This window comes from Furipterus horrens, unplaced genomic scaffold (assembly GCF_987537825.1).
Source record: "Furipterus horrens unplaced genomic scaffold, mFurHor1.1.pri manual_scaffold_1, whole genome shotgun sequence".
Lineage (NCBI taxonomy): Eukaryota > Metazoa > Chordata > Mammalia > Chiroptera > Furipteridae > Furipterus > Furipterus horrens.
The window spans coordinates 154455954-154467615 of NW_028327171.1; positions in this window are offsets into that span (position 1 = coordinate 154455954).

Here is an 11662-nt window from a genome sequence, read left to right on the forward strand (position 1 = left end):
CATGGACATGAACATGGACATCTAAATGGGGATTGACTGTGGGAGAGGGGGGAGGTGCGCAGGGCAGGGGAAAAAAAGGGGGAGAAATGAGACAACTGTAATAGAAAAACAATAAAAAATAAATTTAAAAATACAATATTAAAATGGAATATTAAAAATAGAAACAATTACAACACTTTAACACCATGATTATTTTTGCTTATATGCAAAATGTTTCTAGTTGTTGTCTACATGCACATACATTATAAATAGTTGTAATTATGGCATATTTACCATTTTATATTGAGGGTTTCTTTAATACTACTTTAAAGATATTTCAGAATAATCTTTTTTTGTTGTTTTTTTACTTTTTTAAAAGTATATTTTATTAATTATGTTGTTACAGTAGTTCCAATTTTTCCCCCTTTGCTCCCCTCTGTCCAGTACCCCCTTTCATTCCAACAATCCCAGAACCCTTAGTTCATATCCACGGGTTGTGCATATAAGTTCTTTGGCTTCACCCTTTCCTATATTATTCTTTTTTTTTTAATGTGTTTTATTGATTATAATGTCACATTTGTCCCAATTTCCCTTCCCTCTTCTCCCCTCTACCCAGTGGCCCCCGTCCCTCCAGTTGTCCCCCCATTTTAGACCATGTCCATTAGTTGTGCATATGGTTCTTCTCAACCTCTCTCTGTCTATTCCATTCCCTCCTACCATGCTCCTTAATTCCTATATCATCTCCCTCCCTCTCCCCCTTCCCCCTCCCTGCTGACCTCCCACCAATATGCTCCCCATACCTATAGTTCTTTTTCCACTCTTGTTGCCTGTTTAGTTTGCCTTTGTTTCAATTCCCTAGCTTCTGTTGTTGGTTCTTGTGATGCAGTTTTCATTTTAGTGTTCATAGTTTTGATCCTCCTTCTTCTAAACCAGTCCCTTTAACATCTCATATAACAGTGGTTTGGATCTAATGAACTCTTTCAGTTTTATTTTGTCCTGGAAACACTTCCTCTGCCCTTCTATTCTGAATGACAATTTCGCTGGATAGAGTATTCGTGGTTGTAGGTTTTTGCTTTTCATTACTTTGAATATTTCTTGCCAGTCCCTTCTTGCCTGCAGGGTCTCCCTTGAGAAGTCAGCTGATAGTCTAATTGGGACCCCTTTGTACATGATTCTTTTCTTCTCTCTTGCTGCTTTTAAAATTCTCTCTTTATCTTTAACTTTTGACATTTTGATTATAATGTGTCTTGGGGTGGTTCTCCCTGGGTCCAGTTTTTTTGGAACTCTCTGTGCTTCCTGGACCTGTAAGTCTATTTCCTTCCCCAAGTTTGGGAAGTTCTGCTTTATTATATTTTTACTTAATTTCTCAATTTATAGTTCATCTTCTTCGCCCTCTTGCCATCCAATGGTTCTTACGTTGGGCCTTTTATAGCTGTCCCAGAGGTTTCTGATCCTCTCATCATTTTCCTTGCTTCCCGTTTTTTCTCTCTGCACTGGTTGACTGTTTGTTCCTTCTCTGTGTTCTGGTTTGTTGATTTGAACTCTGGATTTTATTTCCTCACCATCTGTCTCGTATGTGGTTTTGTTCCTTTCAGTATGAGTGTTTTTCGATTCTTTCTCATCTTTTTCCAGATCTTTTGTTAATTCTGTAAGCCACCTGATAACAATGGCCCTGAACTGAGCCTCTGAGAGGTTTCTTATTTGTTCATCTGTCAGATTCTTCATCTGTTGCCTGGTGAGCTGAGCCACCAGGAGTTCTATAGTTGTCTGCATCATTCTGACAGATGCGTTTTGTTTTCTAGGGCCAGCTATAGGGGGCAGTGCCTGTGTACTCATCACAACCCAGCGACCAGTGCCGATCCGCAACCTTTTTCACCGCGCTGTGGTGCTTTGTCATCACAACCCAGCGACCGGCGCCTATCCGCAACCTATTTCGCAGCGCTGTGGCGCTTTGTGTGGGGGCAGGGGTCCAAGATGGATTCACACAGTTATTCCGCTAGGAGACCAGGATCCGTCCTCCCGCCCCCTGGGCCTCACTGTTCAAGGTGATGTGGTGGCTGCTTTCCCCAGTGTTGGGGTTGCAATCTGCCTGGGTTCAAATGCAGCCGGGATTGTTCTCCCTGCCGCTGGGATTGTTCTCCCTGCTGCTGGGATTGTTCTCCCTGCCGCTGTCCCTGGTGCGACCGCAAACAGCACCACCCACTTTCGCTCTTCCTACCTGCCCAAAGGGCGCCGCTGGTTTATAACTTCATACGTTGGGCTTCCGTCTAGTTTTATTTTCTGGAATTTCTAGTTATCTTTTGTTTTGAAGTAGTTGTATTCCTCTGTGGTTGTAGAGGGAGACCGAGCGTGTCCGTCTAAGCCTCCATCTTGGCCGGAAGTCCTCCTATATTATTCTTAACTTCCCCCTGTCTATTTTCTACCAACCAATTATGCTTCTTAATCCCTGCACCATTCCCCCATTTCTCCCCCTTCCCCCTCCCAGCTAATAACCCCTCAAATGACCCCCAAACCTACGATTCTGTTCCTATTCTGGTTTGCTTAGTTGGATTTTGTTTTTATTTTTTAGATTCATTTGTTGATTGTTGTGAGTTTGTTGTCATTTTAGTATTCATGGTTTTGACCTTTTTTTTCTTAAATAAGTCTCTTTAACATTTCATATAATAATGGCTTGGTGATGATGAACTCCTTTAGCTTTACCTTATCTGGGAAGCACTTCATCTGCCCTTCCATTCTAAATGATAGCTTTGCTGCATAGACTAATCTTGGTGGTAGGTCCTTGCTTTTCATCACATTGAATACTTCTTGCCAGTCCCTTCTTGCCTGCAAAGTTTCTTTAGAGAAATCAGCTGATAGTCTTATAGGCACCTCTTTGTAGGCAACTCTCTGCTCCTCTTTTGCTGCTTTTAGGATACTCTCTTTAACTTTCACCTTTGGCATTTTATCATGATGTGTCTTGGTGTCATCCCCTCTGGGTCCAGCTTGCCTGGGACTCTCCGTGCTTCCTGGACTGGTATGTCTATTTCTTTCACAAACTTTGGCAAGTTTTCCTCCATTATTTTTTCACATAAGTTTTCAATTTCTTACTCTTCCTCTTCTCCTTCTGGCACCCCCATGATTCGAATGTAGGCCTGTTTAAAGTGGTCCAAGTGATTCCTAAGCCTCTCATCATTTTTTTTTAATTCTTGTTTTCTCATTTTGTATTGGTTGATTGTGTTTTTCTTCCTTATGTTTTAAATCATTTATTTGAATCCCGATTTTCTTCCCTTCATTATTAGTTTTATGTAGATTTTCCTTTGTTTCACTTAGCATAGCCTTCAGTGCTTCTCTTATGCATTTGCCATACTTAAGCATATCTGTCAAGCCTGTGAGCATCTTTATCACCAGTGTTTTGAATTCTGCATCTGTTAGGTTAGCTATCTCCTCATCTGTTAGGTTGGCTACCTCCTTGTTGCTTAGTTCTCCCACTGGAACCTTGATCCGTTCCCCCTTTTCAGTCATACTTCTCTGTCTCCTCATCTTGATAGGCTCCTGTGTTTGTTTGCCTCTGTGTCTTAGGTAGAGCTGTTGCTCCTATTATGTATAAGGGGCAGAGCCTTAGGAATTGGTCAGTACAGGGTGACCTGTTTAACCACATTGTGGCTCTGTGTGGGTGGGAGGGGCCTGAGAGGTAACAATGCCACTTTTCCAGCACTCACCCCTTTTCCAGGCACTTCTCTCACTTCTGTATGGGACTGGTGCCTCTCTAACTGCTGCCCTGGTCATTGTTCCCAGAGTGGGTGCATCTGTGGACATTCTAGGACCATGGGGGCCCCTTAAACAAGTGGACTCTTCTGAGAGACTGGCAGTTTCTGCCCCTCCCTAACCCACACTGGTTTGCACAGTCAGAAGCAATGAGGCTTGATTTCCCTGGTGCTGGAACAATGAGCTGCACGGTCTGGTGAGGAGCTGGAAATGCCCCCAGGTGTCCCTCCTGACTTTTTAAAACATGTAACTGCTTTCCAGCAGCCTGACACTGCTGCCGCTGCTGCCACCACCACACCGCATCCTCTCTGCCTCAGCTCCGCCCCTCCCACCTGTCTGGATGAGTATTTCTTCTTTATATCTTTGTGTGTTGGACTTCCATGCAGTTCGATTTTCTTGAACTTCTGGTTGTTTCTAGTTTTAAGGTAGTTGTATTTCTTCTTAGTTGTGGAGGGAGATGCAGCTTGTCTGTCTACACCTCCGTCTTGGTCGAAGGTCTTGACTGTACTGTCTAGAGTAATTTTAATAGTTATAATTTATTTTAATGGCTACATAGTATTCCAGTTTATATATGTGCCATCATTTGGTAAACCAATTCACTTACATGGGACAGGATTTTTTTGTCTATACAGTCGTCCCTCTCTATATCGTGGTTCACTTATCGCAGCCTAACTGTATCACGGGATTTTAAAAAATATTATATTTAATTATTTATCACGGATTTTTCACTATATCGCGGGATTTTGTGGTACTGTATACATATGTTGTTAAAGTTACGTAGGTTTAAGAGTGTAGAATATGTTTAAGAACATAAGTAGTGTTTATAAAAGTGTGGAAAAGGTTAAGGGAGTGGGAAAGGTTAATAAGGGACTGGGAACAGTTTATAAGTGTGTGAGATGGGTTTATAAAGTCTTAAAATATATATAGGAGATCAAGATGGCAGAGGAGTAAGTGGAAGCTACACTAACCTCCTCTCAGGACCAGTCTGGATTTACAACTTAATTTCGGAGAAATCATCTGGTATAACCAATCGAACACTAGCTGGAGAGAAGTCTTATAACCATGGAGAGACAGAAAAGGCCGCCACATCACAACATGACCGGTAGGGAGTGTGGAAATGCGGAAGGTCTGACTGGGCTCCCACAGGTGGCAGCTGAAGGAACTGAGAAACAGCTCAGCAGCCAGGGGTTCCCCCTGAGAGGGGCAGGGTCTAAACCCCCAGCTGGGATTCCCAGCCTACAGCAACAAAGTGGAAAGTAAAATAGTATCCAGCTGTGTAAAGCGAAAGCCACAGGGTTTCTTGCTAGCCAGAGAGAAACAGAGGGAGAAAAAGAGCTCTTAAGTGGATCACAAATGAAAATATTTTGGCCCCCACTTAACCTGGGCTCAAGCAGAGGGAAGGCAGGAAGGACTGGAGACACTGGGGAGAGTTTGGAGCGGTGGCTTTGAGGGGAGAACTGGGGGAGCAGCCAACCGGGTCCCAGTGCTGACTCATTCCCAGCACTGCAGGCAGACCATTCCCCTCCAAGTGGCATCAGCCTGAGGGGAAGCAAAAGCCCCGCCTACAGGAATTAAGCTGCCACACCCATGGTCCTTAAGCATGATGGCTGATCACAGATTGAATAGATTAACTGCTTAGGACCAGACTGGTACATGATCTGACACTACCAGGAAGTGTAGATCAATCTAAGAAGCACCAACAAACAATAGGAGTCACAAAAATGGGGAGACAGAAGGAAAAAAACCCATTGAAATAAAAGGTAGAATCCCCAGAAAAAGTATAATAACCTTAAATGTAAATGGATTAAATGCTCCAATCAAAAGACATAGGGTAGCTGAATGGATTAGAAAGCATGACCCACAGATATGCTGTCTACAAGAGACCCACCTTAGAACAAAAGATCTACACAGACTGAAAGTGAAGAGATGGAAAAAAGTATTTCAAGCAAATGGACATTAAAAAAAAGATGGGGTAGAAATACTTATATCAGACAAAACAGATTTCACAGCAAAGGCCATAAAAAGAGACAAAGAAGGACATTTCAAAATACTTAAAGGAAAAATCCGTCAAGAAGGTATAGCCCTTATAAATATATATGAACCCAACTTAGGAGCACCCAAATATGTAAGAAAAATTTTGAAAGACTCCAAGAAAGATATAGACAGCAACTCACTCATAGTAGGGAACTTTAACACCCCATTGTCAACAATGGACAGATCTTCGAAGCAAAGAAACACCAAAGATATTGAGGCACTGAACAACACTCTAGATCAAATGGACTTAGTCAATATATATATAATTTCCACCCCAAAGAAGCAAAATATACATTCTTCTCAAGTGCACATGGAACTTTTCAAAGATAGACCACATGGTAGGACACAAAACAAGCCTCAACAAATTCAAGAAAATTGAAATTATATCAAGCATCTTCTCAAATCATAATGGCCTGAAACTGGGAATCAACCTCAAGAAAAAAACTCAAAAACATTCAAACTCATGGAGAATGAATAACATACAATTAAATAATAAATGGGTTAACAATGACATCAAGGAAGAAATCAGAAAATTTCTGGAAACTAATGATAATGAACACACAACAACCCAAAACCTATGGGATACAGCGAAAGCAGTCCTGAGAGGAAAGTTCATAGCAATACAGGCCTACCTAAAAAAGCTAGAAGAATCTCTAATAAAAAATTTAGCCCTACAGCTACAAGAACTAAAGGAAGAACAACAAGCAAAGCCCAGGTCACGTAGAGAAAGGAAATCATCAAGATCAGAGTAGAATTAAATGACATAGAGACTAAACTAACAATTCAAAAGATCAACAAAAGTGGGAGCTGGTTCTCTGAAAAGAGAAACAAAATTGACAAGCCTTTAACCAGGCTCATCAAGAAAAAAAAAATAGAAGACCCAAATAAATAAAATCAGAAATGAAAGAGGAGAAATCACAACTGATACCACAGAAATAAAAAGGATTTTAAGAAATTATTACAAACAACTGTATGGCAAGAAATTTCACAACCTAGAGGAAATGGAAAAATTCCTGGAAACATCTAGTCTTCCAAAACTAAATCAAGAAGAAGCAGAAAGCCTGAATAGACCAATAACAACTAATGAAATTGAAGCAGTAATCAAAAAACTCCTGGCACACAACAGCCCTAGACCAGATGGCTTCACAGGTGAATTCTACAAAACATTTAGGAATGAACTAACTCCTATACTCTTCAGACTATTCCAAAAGATCCAAGAAGAGGGAAGACTCCCAAACTCGTTCTATGAAACCAGTATTACCCTAATTCAAAAATCAGGTCAAGACACAACAAAGAAAGAAAACTACAGGCCAATATCGCTGATGAACATAGATGCTAAAATCCTCAACAAAATATTGGCAAACCAGATCCAGCAACACATTAGAAAGATCATATACCACGATCAAGTGGAATTCATCCCAGGGATGCAAGGATGGTTTAATATTCATAAATCAATAAATGTAATACACCACATAAACAAAATGAGGGACAAAAACCACATGATCATATCAATAGATGCAGAAAAATCATTTGATAAAGTACAACACCCATCTATGATGAAAACTCTCAGCAAAATGGGAATAGAGGGGGCATACCTCAACATAATAAAGGCCATATACAAGAAACCTGAAGCCAACATCATACTCAATGGGCAAAAAACTGAGAGCATTCTCCCTGAGGTCGGGAACAAGACAAGGATGTCCACTCTCTCCACTCCTATTCAACACAGTCTTGGAAGTTTTAGCCATAGCAATCAGACAAGTAAGAGAAATAAAAGGCATCCAAATTGGAAAAGAGGAAGTAAAGCTGTCATTATTTGCAGATAACATGATAGTGTACACAGAAAACCCTACAGACTCCATGAAAAAACTACTCGACCTAATAAGTGAATTTAACAAAATAGCAGGGTAAAAAGTCAATATTCAGAAATCGAAGGCATTTCTGTACACCAACAATAAAATCTCAGAGGTAGAAACTAAAAGAAAAATCCCATTTACCATAGCAACAAGAAATATAAAGTACCTAGGAATAAACTTAACCAAGGAGGTAAAAGACCTGTACTCAGAAAACTACATAACACTGAAGAAATAAATTAAGAAAGATACAAATAAATGGAAGCATATACCATGTTCATGGATGGGAAGAATCAACATCATTAAAATGTCCATACTACCCAAAGCAATTTATAGATTCAATGCAATCCCTATTAAAATACCAATGACATTTTTCACAGACCTAGAACAAATACTTCAAAAATTTATATGGAACCAAAAAAGACCCTGAATAGCCACAGCAATTCTGAGGAAGAAAAACATAGTAGGAGGAATCACAATACCTGATATCAAACTATACTACATGGCCATGGTAATCAAAACAGTCTGGTACTGGCATAAGAACAGACATATAGATCAATGGAACAGAATAGAGCGCCCAAAATAAACCCAGGTCTATATAGTCAACTAATATTTGACAAAGGGGGAAGGAACATCAAATGGAGTGAAAAAAGCCTCCTTAACAAATGGTGTTGGGAGAACTGGACAGGGACATGCAAAAAAAAAAAAAAAGAAACTAGACCACCAACTTACACCATACACCAGAATAAACTCAAAATGGATCAAAGACTTAAATGTAATCCATGACACCATAAAAGTCCTATAGGAAAAAATAGGCAGGAAAATTTCAGATATCCCACATAGCAACATTTTCACTGATATATCTCCTAAGGCAAGGGAAATAAAGGAAAGAATAAACAAATGGGACTACATCAAACTAAAAAGTTTCTGCTCAGCAAAAGAAAACATCAGCAAGATGAAAAGGAAACCAACCAGATGGGAAAATATATTTGCCAATGATACCTCAGACAAGGGATTGATCTCCAAAATATATAAAAAACTCATATGACTCAACACCAAGAAGACAGACAACCCAATTAAAAAATGGGCAAAGGTCCTGAACAAAGACTTCTCTAAAGAGGACATACAGAGGATCCATAGACATATGAAAGAATGCTCAACATCACTAGCCATCAGTGAGATGCAAATAAAAATCACAATGAGATACCACCTCACACCAGTCAGAATGGCCATCATCAACAAATCAACAAACAACTTGTGCTGGAGAGGATGCGGAGAAAAGGGAACCCTAGTGCATTGCTGTGGGAATGCAGACTGGTGCAGCCACTATGGAAAACAGTTTGGAATTTCCTCAAAAAACTAAAAATGGAACTGCCTTTTGAACCAGCAATTCCATTGCTAGGATTATATCCAAAAAATCCTGAAACACCAATTCAAAAGAACCTATGCACCCCTATGTTCATAGCAGCACTATTTACAATAGCCAAGTGCTGGAAACAACCTAAGTGCCCATCTGTAGATGAGTGGATCAAAATACTGTGGTACATTTACACAATAAAGTACTATATAGCAGAAAGAAGGAACTTCTACCTTTTGCAACAACATGGATGGAACTAGAGAGAATTACGCTTAGCGAAATAAGCCAGGCAACGAAAGAAAAATACCTTATGCTGTCACCTATTACAGGAACCTAATGAACAACACAACCAAATGAGCAAAATTGAACCAGAGCTATGTAAACAAGGAGTAGACTAACAGTAACAAGGGGGGAGGTGGGAGGGAGAAAAGGGAGTAAGAAGGGGAAGGGTCTAGTCAAAGAACATGTATAAATGACCCACAGACATGGACAACTGAGTGGGGACTGAATGTGGGGGAAGGGAGGGACAGGGTGCAGGGAAGCAAGAGGGGGGGAAAGTGGGACAACTGTAATGGAAAAACAAACAAAAGAATTTTTAGTGGGGGAAAAATGAAAATAGGAAGAATGGAAATGCCAGCTCAGTGAATATTAGAAGGACAAGGATTTTCCTTCACACTGTATATTTTATTCCCTATCTGATCCCCCCCAGAGTTTGGCATTCTAAAGAAGTAAGTAATGACCTAAGTTTCTTTGCATAAAACTAATAAGACCAGTTGTTAATAGAGGTTTTTTTTGTCCAAGACGTTGACTGGAATGTCATGCCTAAAGGAAACATGCTTGTGCTCTGGTTGTTACCAAAAGCTCTGAGGAATTGGGAATGACTTTTGAAGGTAATAAAAGCCCACGAGATAAAAGGCCTGGTACCGTGGTTGATTGTGCAGTCCACAGCAATCTTTTCAGGGAAGGAATGAAGGTTGTTTTCCTGAAAGATGGCTAGAAGGGACCTTAAGGCACAATGGAAAACCAGAAAGACTTGGAAAAGACAGGTGTGTACAGGCAAGGCTGAATGCCAGGTATGTGGCTCAGCTTCTGTGCCCTGAAGGGCAGACTGAAGGTCACCCTAAATGTTCCTTGTGTAAGTTCCAACAAAGCAGAACTAAAGATCATAAGTGATCATTTTCTGCTCTTGTTGTGTTTATGCAAATGAGCAAGATAAATTAAAAATGGACTTAATGCAGTCCCTTTAACGACAAGGAGGGTAATCTTAGGGAGAAAAATTGTTTTTCAAGGAAAATCACAATGCTCAGTGGTAGACTATAAAGTAGTGCAGCTAACTGTCTTTAAAGTTTCTTTTCATTTAAAATACGTTTTCATTTGAAAGTTAAACTATGTCTGTGGTATCATCAAAGATGTTTAATTTACAGGCAAGAAGAATGTCAAATGCCTTGCAACTGGATGTCTTTCCTATAAGACAGTCTTACAGATGTAGAGACTTGTTTGTGGGTTATGTTACATAAATTAACATGTGTTTTCTGTTTTCAAAGGGCATAAGCCTATGATCTCATTATCTGAGTGATTGTATGTATAGGCCTCACTTAATCCTGTCTGCAGCACTGCCTCCTGAGACTCAATGGTTTGGCTGAACTAAGTGGCTGGGTTGGTGAAGTATGGGGTGGTCTGTGGGCTTCACTTTACAAAACCGGTTTCTCTTTTTTATCCTAATGGCTTAGACAGAAAGGGCCAAGAGGTCTTGGGGGGGGAGGGGATCTAAAATATTTCCCTCAGCCCAAACTAAGTATAATGGGCAAAAGGGTTTTGGACAGGTGAGATGTGCCTGGCACACCTTCCTCCAAAGAAGCCCCCTTTTTCCCTAATGTGGGACATTGAAAAATTAATCCCTGCCTTCTGTTATCTAGTGGTTATGGATTGAATGATGTCTTTTAACCCTGTTGCCAAATCTGCTGCCCCCAGAATACAAGGACGCCAGCCTGTTAAATCAAGCATGCCATTGTCCGGGGACAGCCAACTGACCTGGAGTCTGCATGATCCTTCCCCATGTGGGAAGGCCACCCTCCCCTCCACACCCCCACTCTTATTAGGGATTTCTGGACCTAAGGGTAGGTAGGACGACGACCATGTCCAGCTCGAAGCAGCTAGAGGAGCTCGAGACCTTCGCCCATTGTCCTTTACAAGATTATGAAGGGTTTTAAGTCTGAGAGAAAGGGATTGTTATTTTTTATTGTTAAAATTAATTAATAATTTATTTATTAAAAAAGAAGAAGAATATATGAAAGGGTGAAGTGGGAGAGTTTGTATGTACGACCCATGGGCTTGGACTTCGGGGGAATTGCTGGGGGAGGGGTGGTGCTGGGAGGAGGGGAGCAAAGGGGAAAAATTGGAACTATTATAACAATATAATCAATAAATATACTGAAATATATATATATATAAATAAATACTAAAATAAGGTTCCTACTTCGTGGATTTTCACCTATTGCAGGGGCGGGGGTCTAGAATGTAATACCCATAATAAGTGAGGGAATACTGTATAAAAAGGGGTACTACTGTAGATGACACTTCTCTCTGTATTTTTCAAGCATGTGGTTTTTGCCAGAAGTTCTTTAATATTACATTTGAAACTGTTAAATGAAGGACAGGTACATAATAGTGGAATAAAAGCAGAAGTTATTTCACA